This window comes from Vanessa tameamea, chromosome 24, assembly GCF_037043105.1.
Source record: "Vanessa tameamea isolate UH-Manoa-2023 chromosome 24, ilVanTame1 primary haplotype, whole genome shotgun sequence".
NCBI classification, from domain to species: domain Eukaryota; kingdom Metazoa; phylum Arthropoda; class Insecta; order Lepidoptera; family Nymphalidae; genus Vanessa; species Vanessa tameamea.
In genome coordinates, this window is record NC_087332.1 from 856,793 (window position 1) to 872,868 (window position 16,076).

A 16,076-nucleotide genomic window follows, 5' to 3' on the forward strand; every position below is an offset into this window, starting at 1 on the left:
CTTAAAAATTTGATTCCTTCATTTAACCAGTTAATTAACGAATAAAAAGTGTTTACTCGTTAAGGTGGCCTTCCGTGGTCCACCCACCTTAATACTAAATATTGGACAACATCACATACATTACTCTAATCCCAATGTAAGTAGCTAAAGCATTTGTGTTATGGAAATCAGAAGTAAAGACGGTACTACATACACCCAGACCCAAGACAACATAGAAAACTAATGAACATTTTTTTCTACATCGACTCGGCCGAGAATCGAACCCGGGACCTCAGAGTGGCGTAACCATGAAAACCGGTGTACACACTGCTCGACCACGGAGGTCGTCAAATATTAGATATTTATGCAATATCTTTATACAGCCATCACTTCCGTGACGTCACTAACCTGGGTCCTCGTTTCCGCCGGCAGATTCAAGGAGTAAGAACCTTTCCAGTGCATTATATAAAACAAATTGAGAATCTTGCCATCGCGATGTAGAAATATCAAAGATTTGACATAACACAATCAAGTGTTAAGAAGTAAAATCAAACGTGTTAATAACGTGTACAATATGAGTCAGAGAAGAATTCGTCGTTGTAGAGTCCTATGAAAACTTGTTTTTGTACATGATATCGACGTCAATGATCCTAAAATGTAAATTATAGCGCTCCCTGCTAGCAAAAACTTGCAGGCACATAAAAATGATGTAAAAAAAACGTACGGACACGATACACGGACAACTAATGTGGAGGTATAATAACAAATTAAAAAAAATATTTTAATGTTCTATTAATGTTCATCTTTAAAACACGAAATGATTTACGGATAAGCTAAAAGCACTTAATAGAGTTTGATTAAATTTAGGAAGATGCAAGGTTGAAAATTGAGCTGAGATGGCCGATATTAACCGAAGATTTGGGTTCAAGCCCAGGCAAGCACCACTGAATTTTCATGTGCTTAATTGGTATTTATAATTCATCTCGTGCTCGGCGGTGAAGTAAAACATCGTGAGGAAACCTGCATGTGTCTAATTTCAACGAAATAACCACATTTGTATTCACCAACCCGCATTGGAGCAGCGAGGTGGAATATGCTCCAAACCTTCTCCTCAAAGGGAGAGGAGGCCTTAGCCCAGCAGTGGGAAATTTACAGGCTGGTAATGTAATGTGGACAATCTTGTATACAAGTTCTTATTGCATTTTCGTCTCAAACTGAATTCCACATGGACATAGTCACGGGTTCAGCTGGACAATAAAAATGAATAATTATCGTAATCAACACCATTTCTTCGTTACAATGCGTAACGGAAAATGTCTCATTAAATTAAATCACAAGTTTTATTATTTGGTCCTGTTTACGAAGTTCCTCAACTGCCATAACGCGATTTTAAATAACGTTTATGAATAAATCAATGAGGCCTCTAAAGGTTTGTTCATTCAAAGTGTATATGACTTAACTTTCTAAAGAGAATCTTTCGACAAAATATATACTTATTATATTTTTATAATTGATATTATAATAACTGACGTTCTATTAGTACTAGAATCACACATGCAAGTTACAAATGTTATCCGACTAAACAGGGTAAATAATTCTTTTGGTTGGGCTCTTACAACAGGATCCCAAAAAGACGTCCAAAATTAAACAAATGCCACATTCAAAGAAGTTGTTAAGGAACTTTTGAGTGTTAAAAGATATTATAAAATCAATGACTTCTTAGATCATTTGACGAGATGGCCCAAGGGTTAGAACACGTGCATCTTAACCGATGATTTCGGGTTCAAACCCAGGCAGGCACCACTGAATTTTCATGTGCTTAATTTGTGTTTATAATTCATCTCGTGCTCGGCGGTGAAGGAAAACATCGTGAGGAAACCTGCATGTGTCTAATTTCAACGAATTTCTGTCACATATGAATCCACTAACCCGCACTGGAGCAGCGTGGAATATGGTCCTAACCTTCTCCTCAAAGGGAGAGGAGGCCTTAGCCCAGCAGTGGGAAATTTACAGGCTACTAATGTAGATTATTTTCAAAATAAAGATATAAAACATATTGTAAATACAATCAAAAAAAGATAAGTCTCGTTGAGTTTCTTTCGCCGGTTCTTCTCAGGTCTGAGGTGTTTTTTTCGAAACGGTGGTAGATTTTTTCTTGGCAATCAGTAAGTCAGTTGGATGATTCTATATTGAATAAAGATTTTTGACTTTTAATTTTAACCAGCTTTAAACAAACTTAAATAATATGAGTAATTTCTTTCTTTTTTTATTTTATATATTTATAAAACATTTTAAATTTAGTTTATATGTTAAAATTTCGTGAATGTTGTGTAAATTTGAATTGATATACATATATCATTGAATAGTTATAATTCTATGTATATTTTGTTTTATAAATTGTACAATATATATGATGTTAATGTATCTTTTTAAATAAATAAATATTAATCAAAAAATATGATTACAGGTTTAAATCCGGGCAAGCAGCTCAGTATTGTATTCAAAGGGAGAGGCTTTATTATATTTAAAGGGAGAGGATTTCGACTTTATTCACAGGGGCTGCACATGCGTAGGCCGTATCGTCTGGGTGTAACTGTAATAGTAAATATGTTTTATAAATATTATAATTTTATTTTTATGCTGTCAATTTGAAAAAAATATATATTTTTAGTTCATTCATATAGGAAACGAATAAAATTGAGTATTACCAACACTAAGAGACTAAAGTGATGTTTTATTTATGTGGAGATTAAACATTCTACTCGAGAAACCTTGGTGGTAGGGTTAAGGTTGGTGTACCAGTGTTATTATATACCTTCTTGCCTCCCAAGGTTGGTGGTGCATTGCAAATTTAAGGATTTTTTTTATATTTCTCACAGCTCTACTGCTACGGGCAGTGGTAACCACAACTGACTACTATATAATAATTATACTTCTATATTATTTATTTACTTATATATTAAATTTTAATTCAGTTATTCATTTTTAAACGTATAGTAATTATTATTTTGGAAGATATCATTACATAGTATAAAACAAAGTCGCTTACCGCTGTCTGTGTCCCTATGTATGTATGCTTAGATCTTTAAAATGACAAAATGTGGCTTTTTTTTATTAGATAGATTGATTCAAGAGGAAGGTTTATATGTATTATACATGCACAATATAGTAGAGAAACATTTATAATTTTAGAGGTTTCTGAAGTGATGTCGTAAATAAACACATTTTTTGTGCTTACATTGCAAACGCTGGCTGAACCCTACGAGATAGATCAAAATAATGTACTACAGTATTGTACACGTTAAAAAGTACTACAAAAAAGTTCCCAATGGTATATGTATATATACATATATATATATCTCTTAGGGATGACCCACAATAAAAAAAAACTTTTCCTTTTTACGAGAAATAGTGGCTTATTTTCGAAGCGATTTTAAGCATTAGGTACAGCATTAATTCTTATCCAATTGAGTGCATCGAATATATTGTGCATATCAAAGATCAATATGTTCCTTTACAGCATGTAATTTAATTGAATATTTTTTAATATATTACAGATTTAAAAAACAGGGACATAGCGGTTTGTAATGTCTAACGACTGAAAAACTGTGAACGTTGTAAGACATTCTGTAGTATATTTAGTGGCAGTATTGCACCCGTGCGACACCGGGGCGGGTCGCTAGTTTGAAATTAAAAATAGATGATCAAATTATAAAATGGATGGATAGTAAGTGGTCACCACCATCCATAATTATTGGCGCTGTCAGAAATATTAAATCTACATCGATAATGTGCCACATTTGGAACTAAAATGTAAAGCGGAATAAAGAATTTGCTTCTCTATCTAACAACATACGCAAGAAAGGGATAGCAATAATTGTAAAGAAATTAGAGTAAACACATTTCTAGGTAAAGAGATTTGTATGAACTCAATGAATCATTTGGGACATGTTTGCATTCTTACGAATATGCTTTATCGTGAAATTCACGCGAGGTACGAATGATTGAAATTACAGAATTTTAAACACGACCAGGAAATACCCTTCAGAAGTGATTTATTTAATTTAAATTTGGAAGACTGGTTACGGTCGCCCACAAATATTGGCGCTGTAAGAAATATTAACAATCCCTGACGTCGCCAATGCGCCAACCTTGGAAACTATGACGTTATGTCCCTTGTGCTTATAATTACACTGACTCACTAACCCTTCAAACATAATAAGTGTTGCTAAAATATGCACAAGTGAACCACCTGATGGTAAGTGTTGACCATCAAACATAGACACTAGAACCGTAAAATATGTTAGGAGAAAAAATACTCCCATTTTAGGTCATTCGTCAACGGATCGGTAACCAACTAAGATGTTATGTCTCTTTAATTTCCTGTAATTGCACTGTCTTACACGTAATAAAACACAATATCAAATATAAATTAAAAGGAGGCGGTTGAATAGTTAATAATAGTACCACTAATGAATGAAGCGATTAAAGTAAAATTGTATAAAAAACTAAGCAATGTCTTCAAGAGCTGCTACGTCAGTAGAGTCTAAGACTCAATAGTCCTATAATAGTATTCGTATTTCCTAGTCCAGAAATATACACTTCCACTAAGATCCAGGTCACGAACGCACCTATATCAATATAATAATATTTGCAACATTCATAATCCCTTCCGAATTGGGGCTGTCGCCTTAAATAAAAAAAAAAAACAACATTCTAGAAAAAACGTTCTGAAATGGAAAACGCCTAATTAGTAAAGATTATACATGTTTTTGTTTACAATACGAATTTCAAATATCGAATGAAATATAAATCAAATCGGATTCACCGTTGTTCGATTGTCATTCGCACCTCGCGCGTCAAGACGTGCGGTCGCGTCGCGTTGTGTTGCTCGTTATTGAACGCGTGGAATTGAGCCAATTCATCTATTTACGGATCGCGGAAAACAGTAAGCGTTGTTTTGTTGTTTATATTGTATGTATATTGAAAACAAATCATCCGTTTACTCAGTGGTGTACTTCATTTGTTTGAATCACTATTATTCCAATAAAAACGCTTACTATAGAATATTTTACGTATTGTGTCGCAAAGTGGTTTCAATAATAAAAAAAAATATTATTTTATTTCATAACCGTTCAGATATTTACGTGTAATATTTCACTTACATACGGTTTTATATTAAATTATACGTTTTCTACGTATGAAAACATTACGTATACAATATGTGATTTGAAAATGCTGATTTTAATCTGAAATGTAACGATATTGTTCACATTCATTTGCATATTTATGCAATAAATTTTTTATTTATAAATTCATACTTAGCACAATTATTAAATAACTTAGCAATTATAATTGTTATTATAAATCATTGTGATATTTTTAGTGGATTGAGCCGAGGTTGTCCAGTGCTTAGAACACGTGAGTCTTTACTGAAGATTGTGAATTTGAGCCCGGGCTTGTAAAATTAAAATTTCGCGTTGATTTTTTATACAATTAATTAATGTATTGAAATCTAAAATTAGAAATGTACATTCATGATAATATTTTTTTTATAATATTATAGTTTATTTGAATCAATTGTTATATGAACGTAATGTATTTTTTTTAAGTAATTTGCTACCGTAAGCATGTTTTTATGATATTTTTTAATTTCGATGGTTACTTTACTTTAATGGTTTTTGGTTATTTTTTTTTCATTATAAGTGTTTTTACAATGTTGCTCTTCCCTTATTTAAACATATGAAGGAACTTCGAGCGAAAGTAGGAGCAGGTCCATTAGCATCACGTGGTATTCGTGGAACGGGAGTTTAACATTGCTAATATTCTAACTCTTCTCTTCTAACTATGAAGACTCCTTGACACTTCGACAACGTTTAACCCTCTCAAACCGGGAACTCAAACTCGGGAAATCGGAATCTGCTATCGGAAGTATCACATGACCAACAGACAGTTAAAATGTTTATGCTGGTAACCAATGGATTGAAACAGCACACTGGCGACACCAATACTAAAATGGGATTACAACATTTTTTAATTTAAAATGATATAAACTAGAAAATATGGCACCTGATGGTAAGTGATCACCATAATGGCAACAATTGCTATTTGGTGGTAGAATATATGAGGTAAATACCTCATATATTCTAGGGTAGCTAAGGCGAGCTTTCACAAAGCTACCAAGTGTAATGGGTTTACCTAATGTTTTCCTTCACCGCCGAGCATGAGATGAATTATGGATAAAAAGCACATGAAAATTACGTTTTGTTTTACCGGGTTTGAACTCACAATCATTGATTAATATTTTCCTATTCTAACTACTGAGTCATCTCGTCTAACTTCATTCATAATTAATATATTATTTATTTATTCATTACTTATTTTTATTGCGATTTATTGTTAATTATTCGTTTTTAATATCCAATATAATTATTAAATAATTACTAATTCATGGGATGGCGTACGATCCAGTCTGTATAATATATTTTAAATTTAAATAATCACGCAAAATCACCTGATTGTAAATCCGTTCTCAAAGCTAATCAACATCTAAATGAAATATATTATTTGTAGGCTTCTGTTCCTCTTAAAAAAGGAACCCTAAGATCACTTTGTTGTCTGTATGTCTGTCCGTTCGTCAAGGGCCGTTATCTATTTTGTGTAATTTTAATTCAGTATTATTTTATTATTTTGACACTGAATTATTGATATTCTTTTTAATCAGTTATGGGATTTTATAAATTGATTTATATTGAATTATATTAAATTTGACTGAGGAATTATTACAATAATGTTTTGGTTAGTTAGTCAACCAACGCATTGGATTATTGTAATGTTAGATAAGTTTTTTTTATATAAAAATAAATAAATAAAATCTATATGTTAATAAGGATTTTATTTATTAATTATTTAATAATGATTGTATAACTGAGATAAACAGTCCCTCGAAGGTCAAGATATATAGACGTTTATGTCGAATTTTGCCATACATTTACAAAAGGAACCAAAACATAGAGAGTACTTCCTGTTGACCTAAATAATGATATTTGGCAAGGGTCAATATCTTGTAGTACGGAACCCTCAGCATTTGAATCCGACTCGTAATTGTCCGATTTAATTTCTAGTGGTAATTAATGCTCGGTACCTAATGAAAAGAAAAAAAAACAAACAGAAAATATATTTGTGTTTTCTATTATATACATACATATATAACACATTAGTTTATGTTTTACTATATTAAAGTTACTATCAGTATTTAAAACGGGATATTTACCATGTTTTTTATTTTTATTTGGTTTTTATCTCGATATTTCGACATTATCTACGAATGTCTTGTTCACGAGATCTCTTCTAGAGTCGAGAGAGGTAAATATCCCGTTTTAAATACTGATAGTAATAAAAATAACCATGTTAATTTAAAATCTTATATATTAAAGTTTTATCATAGTACACCACATGGTGTAAGTTCACTATGAAACAAAAGAAATGCGACTCAAAAGGCGGTCTTATCGGTATTCGATGGTTGGCGATATTTTTCAACGAGCGAGAATTTTAAGTATTTTAAAAATCTAATTTATATAATAATTGTATTACTATACATAGCAACAATAACACGACAATACATAAACAACTTACATAGTATAATCATATGTTAATTCCATCGCTTCTATATGTAACCTTTAAGGGAAACGTTGCAAACGCGTGCATATTTCGAAGCATTTGTTACGTTTAATTTTATTGTTAAAATAGTTTAACTACAGAAACGAGGGACAAGACGTCTTGGGAATTAGGGGTTAGTGCGCACTGAATGTGTAAGGAAAGGTTAATATATCCAGTAACAATATATATTGCCTATTCCAATGGAAGTAGGACACAAACCTTGGATCATCTATATTGTCCACTAGTAACAGTTCTTGATTGATATATCTATATTTATAATACAGCACTTAACCACCTATTTCCATTTTAATTTTACTTCCAAAATTCCGACAACAGTTTCGTCGACGTTCAAAACGCCATTTTTTTCGCAAATTCTTAGTGAATAACATAGATTATTATTATTAATAATCAAGATGGATATTATTAATCAAGCTCTCGACCAATGATATCGCGTCAATTTGCTATCAAATGTTGTTTATTTGGCTTTTTTTCTGTTATGGTTGGAATAGAGTGTATGGGCAATCATGACCTTTACCTACCAGGTCATTAACCTATTAACTTTAATAATTTATAAACCAGCGTTCGATGTGGCGAATTTGTCAACAACAAAATTAAAAAAAAGAACACATCAAACCGGCATTCAGGCTCGTAAAACCTAATCTCCGTAGTTAAGTGACAATTTCCGATTCGAAATGGAAGTTTTATTGTAATCGATTTTTATGACAAACATACGACATGTTGGACACGTTGAATACGCTACTGTTAATAGGAATCTAATTAAATTAACCTGTATCTGTCAGTTTATAATATATATATATATGAACGCGGTAACTCTTCACTCGTACGCCTAACGATGTCATAAAAAATATACGATTATAATAAAATTCCGCAGAAATTTTTAACTTTGCTGTTTCATAAATTCAAGTCATTTGTAAAAAATACATTGGTAAAGAAGGCATATTATTCGATACAAGATTATATAGATGATAAAAAAGCGTGGAGTTAATGCTTGTTGACTTCCAGGCAGGATATATTACATATATAATTGTATTTAACTAACATGACTGTATTTTTAGATGTTGTAAAAGAGTAACTACTGAGTTTCTTGCAGGTTCTTCTCGGTAGAATCTACATTACGAACCGGTGGGATTCAAAAGTGCTTGTAAAAGCCTACTTGAATAAAGTATATTTTGATTTGATTTGATTATAGTACTGTGACTATAATAGGGATATGTCGTTGGTGTATTAGGTTCAAAACCCGTGAGAACCATATAAGGAGTTATTGACGTGGTAGTAGAGCTTTGTGCAAGCCCATCTGGGTAGGTACCACCCACTCATTAGATATTCTACCGCCGTACAGCAATACTCAGTATTGCTGTGATGCGGTTTGAAGGGTGAGTGAGCCAGTGTAACTACAGGCACAAGGGACATAACAGGAACAAGTAAGGAATATTTAATATTTTTTGCGTGGCCATTGTCTGTAGGCTATGGTGAGCTATATCATATAAAAAAGAATTGATTGTGGCATTATGATATTCCGAAGTATAAATGTCAGGGAATAGAGATTATACTTAAATTAGTATTTACGCAGGTACATTATATTATCACCTGTACACTCAGCAAGTCTCCACCTCGAATGGCCACCGTGATGGAAAAAAAAAGATAACAGCAATTCAAAGTAAATACTAGTCTGAATGTTCATAACTTATATTATGTATTAATCTTTATCTGAACAAAGTAATAATTTAAGCAGATAAGAAGTACGAATGGCATTACAGATTACTGGCATTAGATTCGGGTAGTTAAGTGCGGGGAGATCGTTTGGCACGATACCGATATGTTTAGTCACCAACCCAAAGACTCATTTCTTCAATTATCAAAGATGTGCAAAGTTATTGGCTAACAGTAGAACGTTACAAATACTGATGACACCATTGATATATTTTCTTGGTGGCAAGGCTTTGTGCAAGACCGTCTGGATAGGTACCACCCACTCGTCAGATATTCTACCGCCAAACAGCTGTACTCAGTATTGTTGTGTTTCGGTTTGAGAAGTTAGTGAGCCGATGTAACTACAGGCACAACAACTAAGATGTTATGTCCCATAACATCTTAGTTCCCAAGGTGGGTGGCACATTGACGACGAATTGTTGTTTGATATTTCTTACAGCACCATTGTCTATGGGCGATGGTGACCATTACATCTTCAGGTGGCCCATTTGCTCGTCTGCCAACCTATATCATAAAAAAAGGCTTTGTGCCAGGCCGTCTGGTTAGGTCGTCACGCGAATGCACGCGAAAACGATGTCACCTGCACCTGGGTATTCCGGTGTCCGGCGTTCTGGGCACCGGCGAATCTCATATGCCACCTCACTCGCTCACTTAGGAAACGCGTGATGCGTTTTTGTAGCGAAAAGGCGGCCTGATTACTTTAGGTTAGTTATGACACGTTTTAATGCCAAACAGTAATATATAGTAGTTATGTTCTTATTTGAAGTGTCATAGTGTAATTACAGGCATAAGGGACATAATATCTTGGAGACTTGGTGCGATCGGCTATGTGAAGGATGGTTGATATATTTTACAGTGCCAATGTTGCCTTGGCTTCTTGGCTATTGATGATTATTTACCAATAGACGGCCGATTAGAGTTCGTTTACTTTCTTAAAACAAAAAAAAAGCCAAGTTCGAATCGGACTCGCGCACGAAGGGTTCCATACTATTAATTATAAAACGGCAAAAAAACCCCTTAAATATTAATTTTATCGTGTTTTTTGTTGTTATAGCGGCAACAGAAATACATTATCTGTGAAAATTTCAACTATTTAACTATCACGGTTCACGGTATAGACTGGTGACAGACGGACAGACAGCGGAGTCTTAGTAATAACTAAGTCCCGCTGAACAAGGTTACACAAATAAAGTTTCATTTCAGGTCAAATAAAATCCGTCAATATTCGAACTTCAAATACACAAGAGTTCTTTTTCTTATGTCTTCCGTTAAAATTATGTCTGGTTTTTCTAATCATTAAAATACCTTTATGACATATAATTTTCCGTAAATAATGATCGGAAAAATTTCAATTATGTTTTTAAGGCGTAGAATGTAAAAGTATTAAAACACATGTTTATTTATAACAAATTTATTAAGAAAAAAAAAAAAAACTCATACGTGACATTTGCCTCATCGTCTTATCAAGTTGCGTAGGCTTTGAATGAACTAAGACGAAATGTAACGCCTAGAAATTTACTGGCGGATACTTTTAAATTATTTTTTTGTTTTGATGTGTAATATCTTGGGGTTCAGACAGATTCATATGCCTGCTGTCCTGCGTTGCTCGCTATTGTGTGTGCGTGTTGCGTTGACCATTATTGTGCGTCGCTCCTCCATTGTGTGTGTTCTGCACACGTAACAAAACATACACCATATTAATTTTAATAAACATCTTCTTCGATGTTAATCTTAATGTGTATATATAGTAACAGCCTGTAAATTTCCCACTGCTGGGCTAAGGCATCTTTGAGGAGAAGGTTTGGAGCGTATTCCACCACGCTGATCCAATGCGTGTTGGTGGATACACTTGCCGGCAGAATTTCTTTGAAATTAGACATGCAGGTTTCCTCACGATGTTTTCCTTCACCGCCTAACACGAGATTAATTATAAATACAAATCAAGCACATGAAAATTCAGTGGCGCTTGCCTGGGTTTGAACCCACAATCAACGGTTAAGATTCACGTGTTCTAACCACTGGGCCATCTCGGCTCTTTGAAACAATATTTTATACATTTCCTAAATAGCTTCGGAATTGTATAAATTTGCTAGGATTTGTATACAATTCCTTGATTTCATACATTTACTGTAATATATAAACATAAATGAATATTTGTTTGTAATCTATGCATTCGCTCATCTTGTTCAATTGTTCCTAACACTCGTGTGAAAGGTTCCCGATACAATAACATCAAATCACAGTAGAGGGAGCGACAGTTGTTTTGAAGACTTATTTCTAAAAGCGGTGTAACCAAAGCGGCTTATATCATTTCAAACAAATGTTAGTTTACACGTACAAACGTAAAAATGTTCTTATGTACATAATATGTACATAAAGTTTCTTATCAACGACTATAATGTGTAGTTATTTAAGAATTCTAATCTGTAATAATTTATTATACTTTATAATGAAATAGCAGTTTTAATTACCGTTCGATGTTTTATGTATTTACGTGTATGAGGTAAATAAATGTCGGATTTAACGTCCCCTTTGGTACAAACTTGGACGTAGGACATTATCGCCTGGTCTCCCTTGGTTTTGGCGACATAAACGCGAAAGTAACTCTGTCTGTCACCTCTTTAGATGAAATTTGGTATGGAGATAGTTTGAGTCCCCGGGAAGGGTATTTTTTTTAGTTCAACCCTCGCTTTAGTGGGACGATGTAAAATACATAATAATAAAATACGATTTATGTGCTAAAGGTTTACAAATTTCGCTCGGGTAATGCCGCAAGTTCATATCGTCATACATAAATATCATCTCGTCTTTGTTATTAAGCGTCCCGTAAATGCTCTTTACTGCTCCCGCCATAGACATTTGCACTGTTTATAATAAAACTGATATGAATCCTTTATATCGCACCACATAAAGACTTGTTATTACACTAGCTTATTGATACTTCAAGATGAAATACAACCATAAAAAGCTTTGATGTTAAACGATAGAATAATAATCAGACTTGCACTGAACTATGCGGCTATTGAGACCTTGATTTAATATGTAAGGTATTTCTTTTAAGGAAAAAAACAGCCGCTGTAGCAAATAAACGTAAAAAAATGTTTGTAATGAAAATTTGTATGAAATTGCTGATTTCTGAATCGCGCTAACGTTTGGTTCGCCCGAATAGATATAGGGTCTCGTCGGTAAAATTATAATGTTGGCATTTATTGAATTTATAAGTGTCAACTAAAACTACGGAAGTAGTGTTTTGATCATGATTCGATCCTAGAACAAGTCTATATCCTAATCTTAGGTCTTATTCAAATAGCTAGTGACCCGCCCCGGTTATACGCAACAAGGTTTCACATACTACCATTAGACTAAAGATCAAATGTCAAATGAAAAACTCTTGTTATTTAGCTGGGAAATTTGAAGTGGCTTTTATCTACTATGATATGCTTGCATTATACATGTAAACAATACTCTTGAATCACTCTGCTTATTGATGGAAAACGCATTAAAATCCTTTAGTGCGTCGCGTGAACTAACCGTACAGACGGTGGGAAGCGACTTCGTTTTATACGGAGTAGAAATAAATGAAATTTCAAGTTACTTGGTTTGTCTGACGTCTTGACATTTAGAAGCCCGTCCGTTATAAGGCTTCAATTGTATGTATGTAATTTTTTTATTACTGAATCGATACAAACTATTTTTTATCTAGTATCATGACTTTTCTAGCTATCTCTTATTTTAGCATGAAATAAATATTATAATTATAAACTGTGTTACTAATGAAAATATTTAGAAATGTAATGATCTCGTACCATTCAACGCACTATTCAATCAAATCAAAACATTATTTATTGAAGTAGGCTCTTACGAGTACTCTTGAATCGTCATGTTACAAGAATAATTTGAATGTAAAGCTAGCGGTTCGGAATAAATATTGTATAGTACTTTTCGTATAAAATAGGCAAGGGGATTTGCAAATGGGCCATCTGATGGTAAGTGACCAACATTTACATTGGCGTTGTGGCGCATTGCCAATGCATCACCAAACTATGAGTGGGTGGTATCTACCTAGGCGGACTTGCACAGAGCTCTACCAACAATAAATGCAACGTGTCAAAGAAAAAGCTTCTAGCGCCGTGTTATTATAAAAATAAGCCCTGTTTTCAAATGATCCCATGCAGTTATAAGCCGATACAATTGAATAACCTCAAATAAAACACATTGCCAACTATCAGATCAGTCCTAACACTAACGAATCATGACCTTAGTAGTTCATTTCCTTCGATGTGTCATGTGAACGTTTCAGAGAATCAAAGATTTTAATTTTTTATATGTGTCTTTATTTTGTGCCAATTTTATTTCCAATAATATTGAAGAATTCCGTCATTTTAAACGTTTGCCAATTTTCGAACAAAAGACTTCAATATGACTAAATTCATTGTTGACCTAAATACAAATATTAGGAATCTTGCCAATTGCCTTATAAGAAAATGTATACATAGCTTTAACGACTTTTGTCCTGTCATGGCTTATGGTCTTGTGATCAACTTCTATTTCCTGGAAAGTTAGTTGACGTCATACGATACGAAGGTAACGTAACAGCAAAATAAAAGAGCAAAACAGAAGAGTTTTGAAGATATTTTTTTTGCTACGAGAGAAACACACTTGGTGGAATTTTGAAGTATTTTTTTTTCTTGACATAGGAACGATCTTAGTGTTAATAATAACCAGATATATGGATAACCAAAAAGTACTAAACTAAAAAGAAAACGGCTTAACATATATGGTTTCGTTTTCGGTTCTGAAAAACTGCATAGTGTACAAAGAGGAATATACAGGCCGATCAATTTGTTCTATCTCAGTATAAATCATCCAAATCATTAAGATAAATTACACAAGGCATCTTGACAAATGAAGACATCTTGCGCACGCCGGTAAATTCATAAACGAATGGAAGGGATTGTAATACTGAAATTTCGATCGACGCTCCCTGGAAATTAACTTGCATTGCATGATGAGAACCGTTATAGTTAAAAGGCATTAATCGTAATGATATTAGGGCTTTGTGCAAGCCGTCTGTGTAGATATTGGACAACATCACACACATTACTCTGATCCCAATGTAAGTAGCTAAAGCACTTGTGTTATGGAAAATCAGAAGTAACGACGGTACCACATACATCCAGACCCAAGACAACATAGAAAACTAATGAACTTTTTCTACATCGACTCGGCCGGGAATCGAACCCGGGACCTCGGAGTGGCGTACCCATGAAAACCGGTGTACACACTACTCGACCACGGAGGTCGTCGAAGATACCACCCACTCATCAGATATTATGTCGCCAAGCAGCAATACTTGGTACTGTTGTGTTCTGGTTTAAAGTTTGAGTGAGCCAGTATAACCACAACTGACATAATATCTTAGTTCCAAAAGTTGGTGGTGCATTGGCGAAAGTAAGTAACATTTCCAATAGCGCCAATGTTGGTGACCACTTAACATCATTGGCCCATTTGCTGGTCCGCATTCCTATTAATAATAATAATAAATATCTATTAAATAGGTACCTGGCAACCAACCAATACGTCAACGTGTAAAAAATTGGGCTGTCATAAAATTATTTAAAGAAATTTATGTAAAATAGTTTAAATCTGAGTTTTAAACCTGAAAAAGTGTAAAACAGATATTTTAAGACCAATCAAAATATAATATACGTATATACAAACATGAATAAATATATATCAACAATAATGTGGACTCTAACGAAAATTAAAGTGACAGTGTCAAAACAAAATAAATAATGTATAAAATCCAAGAACATGTTGACAAGAGCCAGACAACGAGCGCACAACAATCCATCTCCGGACCCGCCGCTCAGCTCCGCCTCGCAGCCACTGGTTGGCCTCTGTATTTTATATTTTTAAATATATTTTGTATTTTATATTTAAAAATGTATTATACATGAGTGAGAATAAATAAATAGAATAATAATAATAATATCGAGAGAGAAAAGCATGCAGACGATGAAAATCATGCCAATTGACGGTGATACCCCCTTTTGATCTGTTTCTCCTATAAATGATTACATATGACTTCAGACATTTCACGCAAATCACATTCAGACATTTCACGCTCGTGTTCTGCGGTGAGTTTCGAGTTTCTTATAGTAGTAGTACTCTTTATAGTATTATTATTATTTGTTTCGTGTATCACGTGCTTGTTCAGTGACGGAACTATTCTGTGTTGGACAACTGCCAGTCTGATGTAAGTACATAGCTAGGCGCCTCTCCGACTAGACAATTATCGAAAACACGTTATTTGAGAAATGTGCCAAAGATATGATTTTATGGACGCTACGGCGGTTAAATCTCAAAACCAATTATAATGCAACGTTTTGTGTAACGTATGTATGAAACTTTTCTGACGGAAATTACGCAATTTACTTGCGACACGTGTACTGAGTTTATATATGTACATAGTCGTCTACGTCTACTAATTTTTGGGTAGGTTATGCTTATTTCTTTACAACGCTCCAATATGTCCATAAATATATTAATTATTATATATAAAGTAATGTAAATTAATTGTACAAACCACTCAGTATCGCGCCAAGTGATCTCTCAGCCCGTACAGTCATCAACTCAGTGCTGATACACATTACCCCGTCTTGCTCATGCAATGTGACCGGCGTTGAGGTATTTTCTAAATGTTG

General features: G+C 33.8%; 1 protein-coding gene across 1 annotated transcript in view; it reads left to right on the forward strand.

The window, feature by feature from the left end:
• The first annotated feature begins 4,807 nt into the window (after window positions 1-4,807).
• LOC113394154 (sodium-coupled monocarboxylate transporter 2) overlaps window positions 4,808-16,076 on the forward strand; it is a 39,899-nt gene continuing 28,630 nt past the window's right edge. The window contains exon 1 of the mRNA XM_026631365.2: window positions 4,808-4,927. The gene's annotated coding sequence lies outside the window, so the exon portion shown is untranslated. The remainder of the gene's footprint in view (window positions 4,928-16,076) is intronic.